Source organism: Lepus europaeus, chromosome 7 (assembly GCF_033115175.1).
Source record: "Lepus europaeus isolate LE1 chromosome 7, mLepTim1.pri, whole genome shotgun sequence".
In the NCBI taxonomy this organism is placed as follows: Eukaryota; Metazoa; Chordata; class Mammalia; order Lagomorpha; family Leporidae; genus Lepus; species Lepus europaeus.
In genome coordinates, this window is record NC_084833.1 from 91,945,955 (window position 1) to 91,960,246 (window position 14,292).

The 14,292-nt window shown below is 38.2% G+C and overlaps 1 protein-coding gene across 3 annotated transcripts in view; it reads left to right on the forward strand.

Annotated features, from left to right (window-relative positions):
- DYNC2H1 (dynein cytoplasmic 2 heavy chain 1) overlaps positions 1 to 14,292 on the forward strand; it is a 367,993-nt gene that overhangs the window by 291,072 nt on the left and 62,629 nt on the right. The gene's annotated exons all lie outside the window — the stretch shown is intronic.

Below are 14,292 nucleotides of genomic sequence, written 5' to 3' on the forward strand. Positions count from 1 at the left end.
TTCCTTTCCAGCTTCTTGATGTAGGCACCAATTGCTATAAACTTTCCTCTTAGCACTGCTTTTGCTGTGTCCCACAGGTTTTGATAGGTTGTGTTATCATTTTCATTTGTTTCTAGAAATCTTTTGATTTCTCTTTTAATTTCTTCGATGACCCACTGTACATTCAGGATATTGTCCATTCTCCATGTATTTTCATATGGTGTAGAGATTCTTGGGTTGTTGATTTTGAGTTTCACTGCACTATGGTCTGAGAAGCTGCATGGTATAGTTTCAATTTTTTTGAATTTGTTGAGGCTCCCTTTATGGCCTAGCATATGGTCAATCCTAGAGAACATTCCATGTACTGGGGAGAAATATGTGAACTCTGTGGCTTTGGGGTGGAAGGTTCTGAAGATATCTATTAGGTCTATTTGGTCTATAGCATCAATTAGCTCTGTTGTTTCCTTGTTGAATTTCTGTCTGGTTGATCTGTCCATTGGTAAGAGTGGGGTCAACATGTAACTTACTAGGTATGCTCAATTACACTTGAGTAAATTGTGGCCTCATTAAGCATCACTACCTTTCAGGCAGCCCTTGGTACAGTAAGTTAAGCAGCTGATTGAGATGCCCACATCCCATTTTTCAGAGTTCAAGTCTTTGCCGCTTCACTTCTGATCCAGCTTCTTACTAAGGCACCTAGGAAGTACAGATGATGACTATAGTACTTGAGTTCCTAGCACTCAAGTTAGAGACCCTGATGCAGTTTCTGACTGATGGCTTCAACTTCTCCTTGCTACTGGGGAGTGCACCAACAGAAGGAAGATGTCTCTTTCTCTGTATCTCCCTCTTCTCTGTGATTCTGACTTTCAAATAAATAGATCTTTTCCAAAAAGAAAATCACTACCTTTTAAATATTTCTATTAGTTTGCATAAAAATGAATTTGTTAAAATTCTTTCAAAGGATGAAAAACATATTTTACAAAGCATGTATGAATTGTATAGTTTAATATGTTGTTTAAACTCCAGTGCAGGGTAAACTAGCAGTTAAGTCACTGACATCCCACATTAGAGGACCTGGGTTTGACACACTGATTTGCTTCTTGACTGCAAATTCTTGCTAATGTTGCTTTGGGGAGGCAGTGGTGAAAGCTCAAGTGATTGGGTTCCTACCACCCATGTGGCAGATCTGAATAGAGTTCTCAGCCCCTAGCTTCAGCCTGACCCTCTCCCAGCCATTGTGGTATTTGGGAAGTAAGCCACCAGGAGGGAAAACTCTCTCTTTCCTCTCCTTCTTTCTCTCTGCCTCTCAAATAAATAAATGTTAATAAACTAAATGGAACAAGGATGACTTTCATTATGACAAAATCAATAAGATATTTTAACAAAAAATTGAGAATTCAGTACTATCCCATCTATTTCAGAAGAAAACTTTCATTTTCATTATACTTAAATATGACAAGTTCTGTATTATGTAGTATTTAATGTAATTTAGGAAATAGTTCAATATTTGAGATTTTCTTTAGTATATATAACATTATTCAGGCAGGACTCATCCTATAAAGGGTTATGTCTTTTTATTTCCATAAGTTGATTTACTGAGATCTATTTTGAAAAAGACATAATACTTATAATTTGATTGTAAAAGAAAACAATTTTATAAAATATTATTTCTGTTCTTTTATATGTTAAGACATAGACTTTAAATCATAATTTTAAAAATATAGCAAAAATTGAAAATTACAATGTCAAATTTCATCTTTCTTGCAGAATAGTAAATAACAGAACTTACCATTTTAGTAGAAATTAATGAGTTTTATTGATTTTTGAGACAATGTTTTAATTGAATCTTTTAAAGCCAACATGTGTGTTGACTATGTATTTCAATTTATCCTACCATACAGGTTGGTAACACTAATTTTTCATCTAAAATTTTTAAACCAGGAGTCCCTCAACGATATAGGCAAATGATTCCTAAATCTTTTGAAAGCAAATTTCCAAACAATCAGCTTTTAACAATTTTTGTATTACTAACACCTTTGAGTATTAAAGGATAGGGATGTCTTCTTTTGAAATACTTCCATATCTATATAAAGCTTTAGTATATAATTTAGGATGTCTAAGAGCTGAGATCTCTTCTGCTATTTTCTTTGCTGTGACCTGCTTTATTGTAGTGGTTTTCAAAGTGTGGTCACCAGGCCAGTAGTATCAGCATCACCTAAGAACTTGATCAAGTATGAGTTTTTGTCTAACCCCAGCCCCTGTTGAATCTGAAACTCTTTTATGTTTGTTGTGCTGTAATCTGTTTTACCAAACCTGGGAGATAGTTCTGAGGCATGCTAAGGCTTGAGAAATTCCATTCTGTAGTCAGAATTCCCAAAGGTCAGTACCATTGATGTTTAAGCCTCTAGAGGAAAAGAAAGCATATTCATTCTTCCAAACTGATTGAGAAAGCTCTGTTTATCTACACGCAAATAAGTGCTCAGAAAAGTGTTAACTTAAACTATTTTAACAAATGGTAATTATTGTTTATAGTTTCCATTCAAATGACATATTTTTGTTTTATAACAGGAACTTTATTTTGTCCAATACTTCACCAGTTATAGAGCACTTTGTATCTCCTATTTAATTTGCTACTCTCATAACCTCCCTTTTATTTAGACTAGAAAACTAATGCTGAAAGTATTTCCAATCCTGGTAAAGTGTCAGACCCTGTACTGTAGTTCTGTGATTGTATGATTCCTAGGTGGAGTCCTTTTCACTTCACTCCTTATTGCATATTTTCATGTGATCAAAGCAACTAAAAAGATAGCTTTTGTTATAAAAGGCAGTTATCAGCTTTGTGTCTACTGAACTCTAAATACTGTTTCCACAGGCCAGCCAGAGACTGGAATGGAATTCTCCCATCCTTTCATTGATAGCTTTCCTTATTATCAAAGTTGATTGTACATGCTTATTAAATCAGCTACTACTGATTTATGTAAGAACAAAGTGACCTGCATATACCCAGAATTTCTAGTCTGTTGGGATTCTCCTTTAGTATTCCTGACTTACTACTGTCATCTTGCCATGATACTATATTGATACTATAATTAAATAAGATTTTAATATACTTGTTCTTTTTAAAAAATATATCTATTTATTTATTTGGAAATCAGAGTTACACAGAGAAGGAGGGATGGGGGAGGAGGGGTCTTCCATCCGCTGGTTCACTCCCCAATTGGCCGTAACTGAAGGAGCTGCTCTGATCCAAAGCCAGGAGCCAGAGCCCCCTCCAGGTCTCCCATGGGGGTGCAGGGGCCCAAGGATTTGGGCCATTTTCCACTGCTTTCCAGGCCATAGCAGAAAGATGGATCGGAAGTAGAGCAGTTGGGAATTGAAGCGGTGCCCATATGGGATGCTGGCACTGCAGGTGGCGGCTTTACCCGCTATGCCACAGCACCGGCCCCCTACTTGTTCTTTTTTCATTAATTTAGTAAATAGAAAATAGAACATATACTATAGTAAGTCTTCAATGCTATGCTGAAACTTTACTCTATTTTTTTAAAGGACTTATTTATTTGAAAGTTACAGAGAGAATGAGGGAGATCTTCCACCCATTGGTTCACACTCCAAGTGGCCAGGGTTGAACCAAGCCAAAGCCAGGCGCTTCATCCAGTGGCAGTGGCCCAAAAACTTGGGCGATTTTCCACTGCTTTTCCCAGTCCATTAGTAGGGAACTAGATCAAAGTGGAGCAGCCAGGACTCAAACCGGCACCCATATGAGATGCCAGCTTTACCTGCTATGCCACAACACCAGCCCCAGAACTTTTATTCTTTTTTTTTTAGATTCTTTTTTTTAAACTTTTATTTAATGAATATAAATTTCCAGTATACAGCTTATGGATTACAATGGCTTCCCCCTCCCATAACTTCCCTCCCACCCACAACCCTCCCCTCTCCCGCTCCCTCTCCCCTTCCATTCACATCAAGATTCATTTTCAATTCTCTTTATATACAGAAGATCAATTTAGTAGAAATATTTCAACAGTTTGCACCCACATAGAAACACAAAGTGAAACATACTGTTTGATTACTAGTTATAGCATTAAATCACAATGTACAGCACATTAAGGACAGAGATCCCACATGAGGAGCAAGTGCACAGTGGCTCCTGTTGTTGACCCAACAAATTGATACTCTAGTTTATGGCGCTAGTAACCATCCTAGGCTGTCGTCATGAGTTGCCAAGGCTATGGAAGCCTTCCAAGTTTACCAACTCTGATCATATTTAGACAAGGTCATAAAAGACAGAGTGAGGATAGTAACCAATGATCCTAAGAGTGGCATTTACCAGGTTTGAAATATTATACAGCATTAAGTGGGGAAGAGGACCATCAGGACACACAGGTTGGGAGTAGAGCCATTGGTGGTAGAGTAGAGGTTATGATTACAAAGGAATGAGGCCCAAGTGCACTAGACAGGGCCTAGAACAAAGGACAGAGTCATTATTAGAGGAGCTAAGAAAGGTGCTGTCTAAGCTACAATTAAGTTTTCTGATTGAGAGGCAAATAGAACCTGATAGAAGGGGCTTGATTATAATCTGATGGGCTTTAGGCCTTGTAAATTCAGAGACCTTGTAAATTCCAGACCTATCTATCTGTTCACATGGGGTATATCCTAAGGGAGGTGTGAACCTCCTAGGGGAAGGCACTCTGTTGACTTTCATTACTTGGCTGGCCTGGGAGGAGAGCTGGCCAGGTAAAGGCAGGGGGCATCTCTAACAAGAAATTTACAGTTCTGCCTGCAATGTTGCTGACCCTACTTGACCATCCCCTCAGCTGCAGTGGTCACTTTGGAAGTTGGGCTGAGTGAAGGGCTTTTCAGCTTAGAGCCAATAAGATCTGTGGCTCTGACCTGGGCATCCTTCGACTCCAGGGCAGGTCCATTTCCAGTGATCCAACTCTTGGCAGAGCTGCCAGGGCTCTTCACAAGCTGACTTCTGCTGAAGCCCAGGCTTACCACATTGAAAGCCACTGCAGTGGACTGGCCTGTTGGGTCTCCTTGAGGGCAGATCACTGTACAGATCAGCCATTAGTAGGCCTGCCACCCATTGCTTCTGATGCCGAGCTTTCTTTTCCTCCTGGTTTGTGTTAAAGCAGACCAGAGGATGCAAGTCAAGGGAGTGCCCAAGTCCCATCTCTAATCTTCGGTGGCCTGAACTACAAGTCTGTAGTCACAGGCATATTCTGTAGTAGTTTTTCTAAGGTAGACAATGCCCATGAGGAAAATTATATTCTCACTTTAAAACTTTCTTTCCCTTTGGTCTGAAAGGGAGGTTTTTTCTACTTACTGTATACTTTGCTGATGGCGAAGTGAATCTAGCTATGAGATTATTATTTGAGTTCTTATTTTGGCTATGCTATTACAGAAAAATGTTAGCCATCTCTTTTATAAGGTCTAAAGATTAAATTGTGCGTCCTACAGATTCCTTCATAATAGAATTAGTTTCCTACCTTGAAGAGAATAGAGAAATGAAAGAACAAGTTGGGCTTAGAATAGAGAAATGAGGGAGCAAGTCCTAGATCGCTTGCTGACAGTAGCAATATTACATGATTACTTAGATAACAACTTAAGAAAACATTTACCAGAAGGTCCAATGCCTTCTATAAATTTTAAGAATCATGTATTTGAAAACACCTCTTAAATATCTAACATGGTGTAGTTTGTTTAGCCAGTAAACTTAAGCACAACCATCTAAAATGTTTTAGTTTCTTTCTACCAACACGTTTAAAACATATGATACACAGATTCAGGTCACACAAATTAAAATGTATCTTTGATTGATTTTAGCAGCTTAAATTTATGGACAATCTTATCTATAAGCCAGTTAAAATAAAACTCTTAATAAAACTTCCCCATGTGGACATACAATATGTACACACATATAACATAACATAATAGACCAATATAGCAATTTTAATAATAGCTTTTAAAATCTTTAACTCTTTTTGTAGATTGCCAATTGATTTGAATTGCTTTTTGTTTTTAGTAACCTCAGTTAACCATACTTTCTCTCTGTTGGTACTGTTAATACATTATTGGCTTCCTCTGTTTATAGAGCCATCCCAAAGTACTGAATACAATAAAAGTGGCTGGAAAAAGTCCATAGGAACCTATAGGAGGACAGCTAAACACAGAACCAAGAATGCTTTAGTTTTATGAGCAGCAAATCATATATAACTGTGGATGACAAAAGACTTTGAGTCGCCATGTTTAAAATTATAAACTCATCAACCAACAAGAGGCACTTGCTTACTTCACAGTATTTTTGAAAGCACCTGTAGGATTTTACAAGTATTTAACCCTTTAGGCCTCTGGGGCTTTCTCATTAAGATAACTATCATGTCTAGTAACACAAGGTCATTAGACTTTTTAATTCTCAAACATTTGTATTAATAGCATTTTCCATTATAGAAACTAAAAGTCTGATACCACATCACTTTTTGACAGTCCTTCTAATATAATCCAAATAGCCTGATTAGTTGGTGTCTCTATAAGATGAGATATATAGGTCCTTCGATTTTTTCAGTTGGGCCCAAACTGGAAAAACAAAAGTCCAGGATTTACTGGAAATTTTAGAGACCAGATTGTTTGAAACTTTGAATTTTTGAATGCCTGTCAAGAATGCCAAGAAGGCTCAAAATCCAAAATATCTGGTTGAAATAAGATTCCTTAAAATCATGACATAACATAGACCAAATTTGATCATTGTTACAAGGTGATTATTCAAATCTTTGAAAATAAGCACATATTTAAATAACCCATAGCTCTTAATAAAAATTCAGCTGTTTTTGAACAATTAGAATTTAACAGACATCAAGAGAACATAATAGATTACTTTAACACATTGATTTAACAGAGAATCAGATTTTAATTCTATGTCAAAGAGAAATTGAGCTTCCTGTGATCTTTTGCTGTGAGGTTTCCTTCCTTTACCTTCTTTCATATTGATGACCATGTTTCTGTGTTTCTGTGTGTAACACATCTTTAAGCATCTTTTGCAGGGTAGGATGAGTGGCAACAAATTCTTTCAGTTTCTGTTTGCTATAAAAAGTCTTAATTTCACCTTCATTCACAAATGAGAGCTTTGCAGGATATAATATTCTGGGCTGGCAGTTTTTCTCTCTTAGTACCTGGGCTATGTCTCGCCATTCCCTTCTAGCTTGTAGGGTTTCTGATGAGAAGTCTGCTGTGAGTCTAATTGGAGATCCTCTAAGAGTAATCTGATGTTTCTCTCTTGCACATTTTAGGATCTTTTCTTTATGTTTCACTGTGGTGAGTTTGATTACAACATGTCGTGGTGAGGATCTCTTTTGGTCATGTTTATTAGGGGTTCTATAAGCTTCTTGTACTAAGATGCCTCTGTCCTTCTCCAAACCTGGGAAATTTTCTGCTAGTATCTCACTGAAAATGCCTTCTCATCCTTTCTCCCTCTCCATGCCTTCAGGAACTCCTAGAACCCGAATGTTGAGTTTTTTAATAGTATCCTGTAGATTCCTGACAATATTTTTTAGATTTCTAATTTCTTCTTCTTTTCTTTGGTTTGCCTGTTTCCTTTCCTGTTCTCTGTCTTCTAAGTCTGATATTCTCTCTTCTGCTTCGCCCATTCTGTTTTTAAGGCTCTCTAATGTGTTTGTCATTTGATCCATTGAGTTCTTCATTTCATTATGGTTTCTTGTCACTATCACAGTTTCATGTTCTACTAGTTGTTTTATTTCATTTTGATTCCTCCTTAATATTTCATTTTCCTGAGAGAGATTTTCTATCTTGTCCATGAAGGATTTCTGTAGTTCAAGAATTTGTTTTTGAGAACTTCTTAATGTTCTTATCAATTTTTTGAGATCCGCTTCTTGCATTTCTTCGATCTCATCATCTTCATAATCTTGCATTGGGGTGTCTTTTTCATTTGGGGGTGTCATAGTGTCTTCCTTGTTCTTGTTACCTCGGTTTTTGCGTTTGTTGTTTGGCATGTTGGAGATATTTGGTTTCTTCACTGTTGTGTTTTTTCTTGTTACTCTATGGCTCTATATTAAGTGGACTGTCTGCTTTCAGTGGAGCCTTAGAGGCTTGAGATGAGTGTAGACGGAGAGCTGTGTTTGGTTCCTCAGGGTTGAGGGTGTGTCAAAGATGACACTCCCAGGTTAGGTGTGGTAAATCTCTCTTTCTTTCTTTTTTTGATTCAAAAGGGAAGTAATTCCGCACAGCTGAACGTAATTGGAGGTAGTTAGCAGGCAAATGATATACCCACAGGAGCCAGAGATCGGAAGCTGTTTCCCAAGGACCACACAGGGAATCTCTGCTGCCCTCAGTGTGGGCTCCAATTCTCCTGCAGTCTCCCACTGGGTTGCCAAGTTTGATGCTAATCTCCTCTTATTTCACCCCTCCCCCCAGAGTCAGGTTTTTCTGCTAGGCTCAGGGCTGGTGCAGACCTGAGGTGGCCCTGCTTATGACGTATGTCCAAAATGGCGCCTGCTCTGTCTTGCTCGCCTTTGAGAGGTGAGCGGAGAGAGAGAAACTTGTGTCCGTATCGGTCACTTTTTTTATTTTTTTCCTCTCTCACTTCTAGTTAGCCTGGTGAACTTTTCCCCACGGAGTTTCAAGCCTCGTTCCCTCTAGCCTCCTCTTTCCGCTTGCCCGCTGGTGTCTCAGGCTATTGAGGTTCGGCTCACCTCGTGTTCCAGCACTGGTGTGTTGAGTCTGCCGCTGGTGTCCCGAACTTGGGCTCCCATGCTCTCCACGCAGGTACACTGTGAATCACTAGTTCCAGAAGAGTTTCCTCTGCTGTTTCTTCCCCTACTCTTCCTTGACCCTGCAGTATCTCCACTTATATTAAACTGTCTCTCCCCCGGACTAATAGTGTGCTCCCTGCCTATTCCGCCATCTTGCCGCTCTCTCACTTTTATTCTTAAAACTGGAATGTAGTAAGGTAAAGATGTATATTATAAACACTAAAGCAACCAATAAAAATAACAAGAGATGTCTACATCATGAAACAGTATAGGACATGAGATGGAAACATCTTTACTCAGTTAATCCAAAACAGAGTTCAGGAAATAGAAGTCAAAAATTACCAGGATCAGGAGTAAGAAAGGAGGTATCACTGCAGTTCCTACAAACATTAAATTAATAAGAGAATATTATTTAACAACTTGATACGCATAAATTCAATAACTTAGTTGTGACTTAAACAAATTTCTTCAAAGAAACTTGCTACCAGAGCTCATTCAAAAAGAAATGGCCCAAACAACCTATCTGTGTCCACTGGCATAGCTGAATTTGTTGTTAAAGCCTTTCTACAGGGCGCTGGTGCTGTGGTGTAGTGGGTAAAGCCGCCGCCGCCGTTCATGTACGGGCAGCTGCACTTCTGATCCAGCTCTCTGCTATGACCTGAAAATGTAGTGGAAGATGGCCCAAGTCCTTGGGCCCCTGCACCCATGTGGGAGACCTGGAAGAAGCTCTTGGCTTCGGATTGGCGCAGCTCCGGCCGTTGTGGCCATCTGGGGAGTGAACCACAGGATGGTAGACCTCTCTTTCTCTCTCTGCCCTCCTTCTATCTCTGTGTTGACTGTGACTTTCAAGTAAATAAATAAATCTTTAAAAAAAAAAAAGCATTTGGAATTCACTGGTGAAATCTAACATGTTTAATGAAGAAATAATACCAACTGTAGGCAACTGTGGATTTCTCTACTTTTTCTAAGAGATCAATATTGCTTGATATCCAAAGCTAACAGAAGTTATGAAGTTTGCTGTACAAGATTAGTAAGTTTTGGAGATCTATCATGCAACATATATCCTGTTGTTAAGAATACTGTAATGTACACTTCAGATTTTGCTTCATTTTTAATGTCTTTTTAAAATAGCATTTTTGCTTAAATCTTAATTTATTTTTATCATTTCTTTCCAAATAATAGATCCATTAGTTTAACTACCCCACAACTTAATGGGCTGGTCCTTAGTAAATCCCTCACTTCAGTTCTGTCACCCTGGCCTCATTAATGGTGCTTTCTTTTTCTATTATCTTTCTTTCCAGGACCTATTTGCAAATTAAAACTTATTATATGTTTATCCACCTCTGAAGACTTGCCTCAAGCATTTTCTCCACCAGAAAACCTTTTCTGACCCTTGCTTTGTTTCACAACCTGGATTTATTGTATCCCACCTCTATGTTCACTGTCACAATGCTTGTTACTATAGGAGAGCTTGCTGTACAGTCTTCTAGCTGTCTCTTATTGTCTCTTTCCTGTTTCAACTAGCACAAGCTCTTGTATACAGAATTATATTATTTCTTAGTATCCCTAGCACTTAGCCAATGAATGAACAAATGAAAACTCTTTTCATGTTCTCTTTCACTTCTTTATCTCTCATAAACAATATGGGATGAGTTCTTGAAAAGGGATTATATTTAAAGCCACATCTGGAATCAAATTTACTAACATTTATTTAAAAAATCCTTAAGATGAGGTTTAAAATAAGCTTACTTAACTCATTTCCCCACCATTATTAGTTTTAATTCACAATAATTGTCTGCTGTTGAATTTCAGATTATGTATGTAAATTATCATAGAAATATAAAATAAACTGAAGATGGTATTGATGCAAACAAATGGACTATAGACCAGGTTACTTAATTTTATATACTGGATCTGCCTTTTACCAGCTCTGTGATTTGGGCAATCTACTATCTTTGACTCCATTTTTACCTATTTGAAATAGAAATTACAGTAGTACCTACTTCTGAAGATTATTTTGAAGAATATATGAGATGGTACATACCAAAAACTTCTCACAGTTAGCGAAACATAGTAAGCACACAATAAATATTACCTTTTTAAAAATTCTAACTTTTATCAAAATCTAACTCAACTTTCAATGCATGATGTAACAGCTGCATCCTTTGTTAAGACTAACTTGAATAAATCATTTTCCCCTTATATTTGATATATCATCCATTCTTTAGGTGCCACATGGAGCTTCAGCTTTGTGTCTTCTTTATTGGTTTCTATTCTGTAGGATAAAGACTATATTTTTTTATTTTTATTTCTCATGTTTTTTCTAAAATGTCTCTATCACATCATATTACTATCATGTTTTGATTCTCTATAATGTGCTTAAACACTGTGTAATTTTTTCTAATAAGTTTTACTGTCTTTATCTCTCAGTAAAATAGAACTTTTGTGATAGCAAGGACTTTATAGTGCCTGTTCATTGTAGCCATTCAGTAAATAATTTCTGAGTGGAAGAATAATGACTTAAACATTTATTGAATGAGTATATTAGATTTGAGAATAATATTGGTAACCCTTAGCTATATATTGCTGCATATTAAATTGCTCTAAAACTTAGTGGCATAAAATAGGAAAGATTATTATGTCTTAGTATCTGTGAGTCAGATATATGAGTGCCATTTAGCTGAATTTTCTGGCTCTGAGTATCTCAGAACACTACAGTCAGTTGTCTGCCAAGGTTGTGGTGATCTCAGATTCTGAGATCATTCAAGGGGTGGCTGTGGGTAGGTCTACCTCAGAGTTCCTTGCCACATGGGCCTCCCCATAAGGCAATTTACAGTGTGGCAGCTTTTTCTCTTAGAATGAGCAAAGGATATATAGTAATGAGAAAGAGAGACAGAAGTCAAAGTTTATGACCTAATATCTGGAGTGATATTAGAATACCTTTACTGTATTCTTTCATTAGAAGCTAGTCACTAGAAACAGTTCATATTCAAGGCAAGGGATATCAGAAGAACACTGATGCCAATTGACAGGTATTGTTAGGAGTGTCTTGGATATCACCTACTACAGTATTTTTCATTTTATATAGTAAGCACTATGGAAAAGAGCATCTTTTCTCCAATAGAAAACACATGCAAATGTGAAAATCTAATGTAACAGTTATCTGTTGCTGCATAACTATATTACAACTTAATAGCTAACAACAAAAACAGTCATTTAACTCATTATTATGTAATATGGGCAGGATCTGTTGGGGAAGATTTGTGTCTGTTCCTTGTACCACTGGTTGAGGCAGCTCAGCCTGGAGCTGCAAATTCTACTTACAAGATACATGGTCACATTGCTGGCAAGTTGGCACTGACTTTACTTGAAAGATCATCAGGACTGGTGGACAGAGGCCTTGATTTTTCTACATGTGTCCTATCTAAGTAGGCCTATCCAGGGGATGCCTGACTTCCTCACAATACATTGTTTTCCAAGAGTGTGCATCCAAGGAACAGAAAATGAAAGTGACTCATTTGTTAAGGCCTGGATCTGGACACTGACAGACCACTGCTTCTTCCTTACTCTGTTGGACGTGTTATCACAGAGCCCATATTTTAGAGGCAGCAACATAGATCCCAACTGTCAGTAGGAGGAGTGTCAATAATTTGGGAGCCATATCTTTTTTTTTTTTTTTTTTGACAGGCAGAGTGGATAGTGAGAGAGAGAGACAGAGAGAAAGGTCTTCCTTTTTGCCGTTGGTTCACCCTTCAATGGCCGCCGCGGCCTGTGCATCGCGCTGATCCGAAGCCAGGAGCCAGGTGCTTCTCCTGGTCTCCCATGTGGGTGCAGGGCCCAAGGACTTGGGCCATCCTCCACTGCCTTCCCGGGCCATAGCAGAGAGCTGGCCTGGAAGAGAGGCAACAGGGATAGAATCCGGCGCCCCGACTGGGACTAGAACCCGGTGTGCCGGCGCCGTAAGGTGGAGGATTAGCCTGTTAAGCCACGGCACCGGCCTTGGGAGCCATATCTTTAAGACTGCCACTGTCTGTCCCTTGGGCACAAATTACTTGTATTTGTCCCAGTGTAAAATACAGTCATCTCCCAAATTCCCCCATATTCATGCCATTATAGCATTCAGCCCAGGTTTAAAGGATAAGATTTGATTATCTAAATTAGGTGGAAGTATTAATACAACTTCTTGGTTTTGTTTCTTCAAAAATAAGTCCTCAAGTATGACTGCCATCTAAAGACCAATGTACTGCAGAGACAAATTATCTCTCCCCTACAAATGCAGTATTAACTGCTAAGACAGGCAAAGGTTTTAGCAATAGGTATTTTTATTCAAAAGAGAGTGGTTAGTGAGGGGGACTACCACATCCTCAGCAATAGAGAAATGTAATCTAGCCCCTGCTTCTGCTTATTGTATGGGGTGCTGTGTTATTCCCAAGATTATCCATGTTGTTGTCTTTAACCTCTGAGTTCTTCATTCTGACCTCTGAATTATCCATTCATTTCAATAAAATGTAGCTTATATTTGCTGCTCAGTGGTTTTCTTTTTTTGTTCTGCCCATAGAAAATCCTGGTGTCCAGTGTTTTTGGTTCATTACCCTTTTTCCTACCATTTAACCCCAAGCTGTTAGAGTTTATTCTAGAACAATTTTCTTAAGGCTGTTTGCTATGAAGCTGAGATTCACTCCATTGAGTCCCTATTGCTTAACAGACAAGTGTCTACAAGAATACCCTTAAAAGTTCTTAGAATACTTTTTTCTGAGTTTTGTTTTTTTTTTAAGCTCCCCTTAAGTCCTGAAAGCCTCTCATGGTTCTACTAGTATTATCTTAGGAGTCCTGTTAGTTTTCACTTACACTCTCCTAAAGATATTTCCAGCTTCAGTCCAATGCCATATGCTTTTATGCTTTGGCTTTTGTTAAGTCAGCACCCCACATCTAGGTACCAAAATCTCTTTCAGTTATATCGGTACAGATCAGACCCCTATTCAAAGAAAGGAACCCAGATCTCTGGTTTGAAGAGGTAAAGTATCAAAGGATTTGAGGGTTATGGTTTAAAATCACCAGCCCTGTTTGAGTTAAAGCACAATTGAGATCTTACGACTCCACTCAGGTAAATGGATTACATGCTTTCTACAGTTCATTTCTACTATAAATCCAATTCTAATTCCAGTTTCCTATGTATTATTGATATATTCTAGCCCAGACTCTTTTCACAACTATATAACCCAATAATGTTTCAGAGGATGAAATTGATATTCTCTCCTTATAACTTCAGATAAATAAGATATTAAGTTTTCATGTTACAAAAAACATGGAAATCCTCATAGAAAAGGCATAATATTATCGTAAGGTCTCGGGTTTCGGCACCAATGTAAGCACGCCACAGAACACACCAGGCACTGGAGTAAGGGAAGGAGTTTATTGGGGGAAAACCCAACAGACTGGAGGGAAGAAGAGATGAAGAAGGAAAAAGAGAGGAAGAGGAGAGGAGAGGAGAGAGATCGAGAGAGAGAAGAGCAGAGAGAAGAGAGCAGAGAGCGCAGGGAGGGAG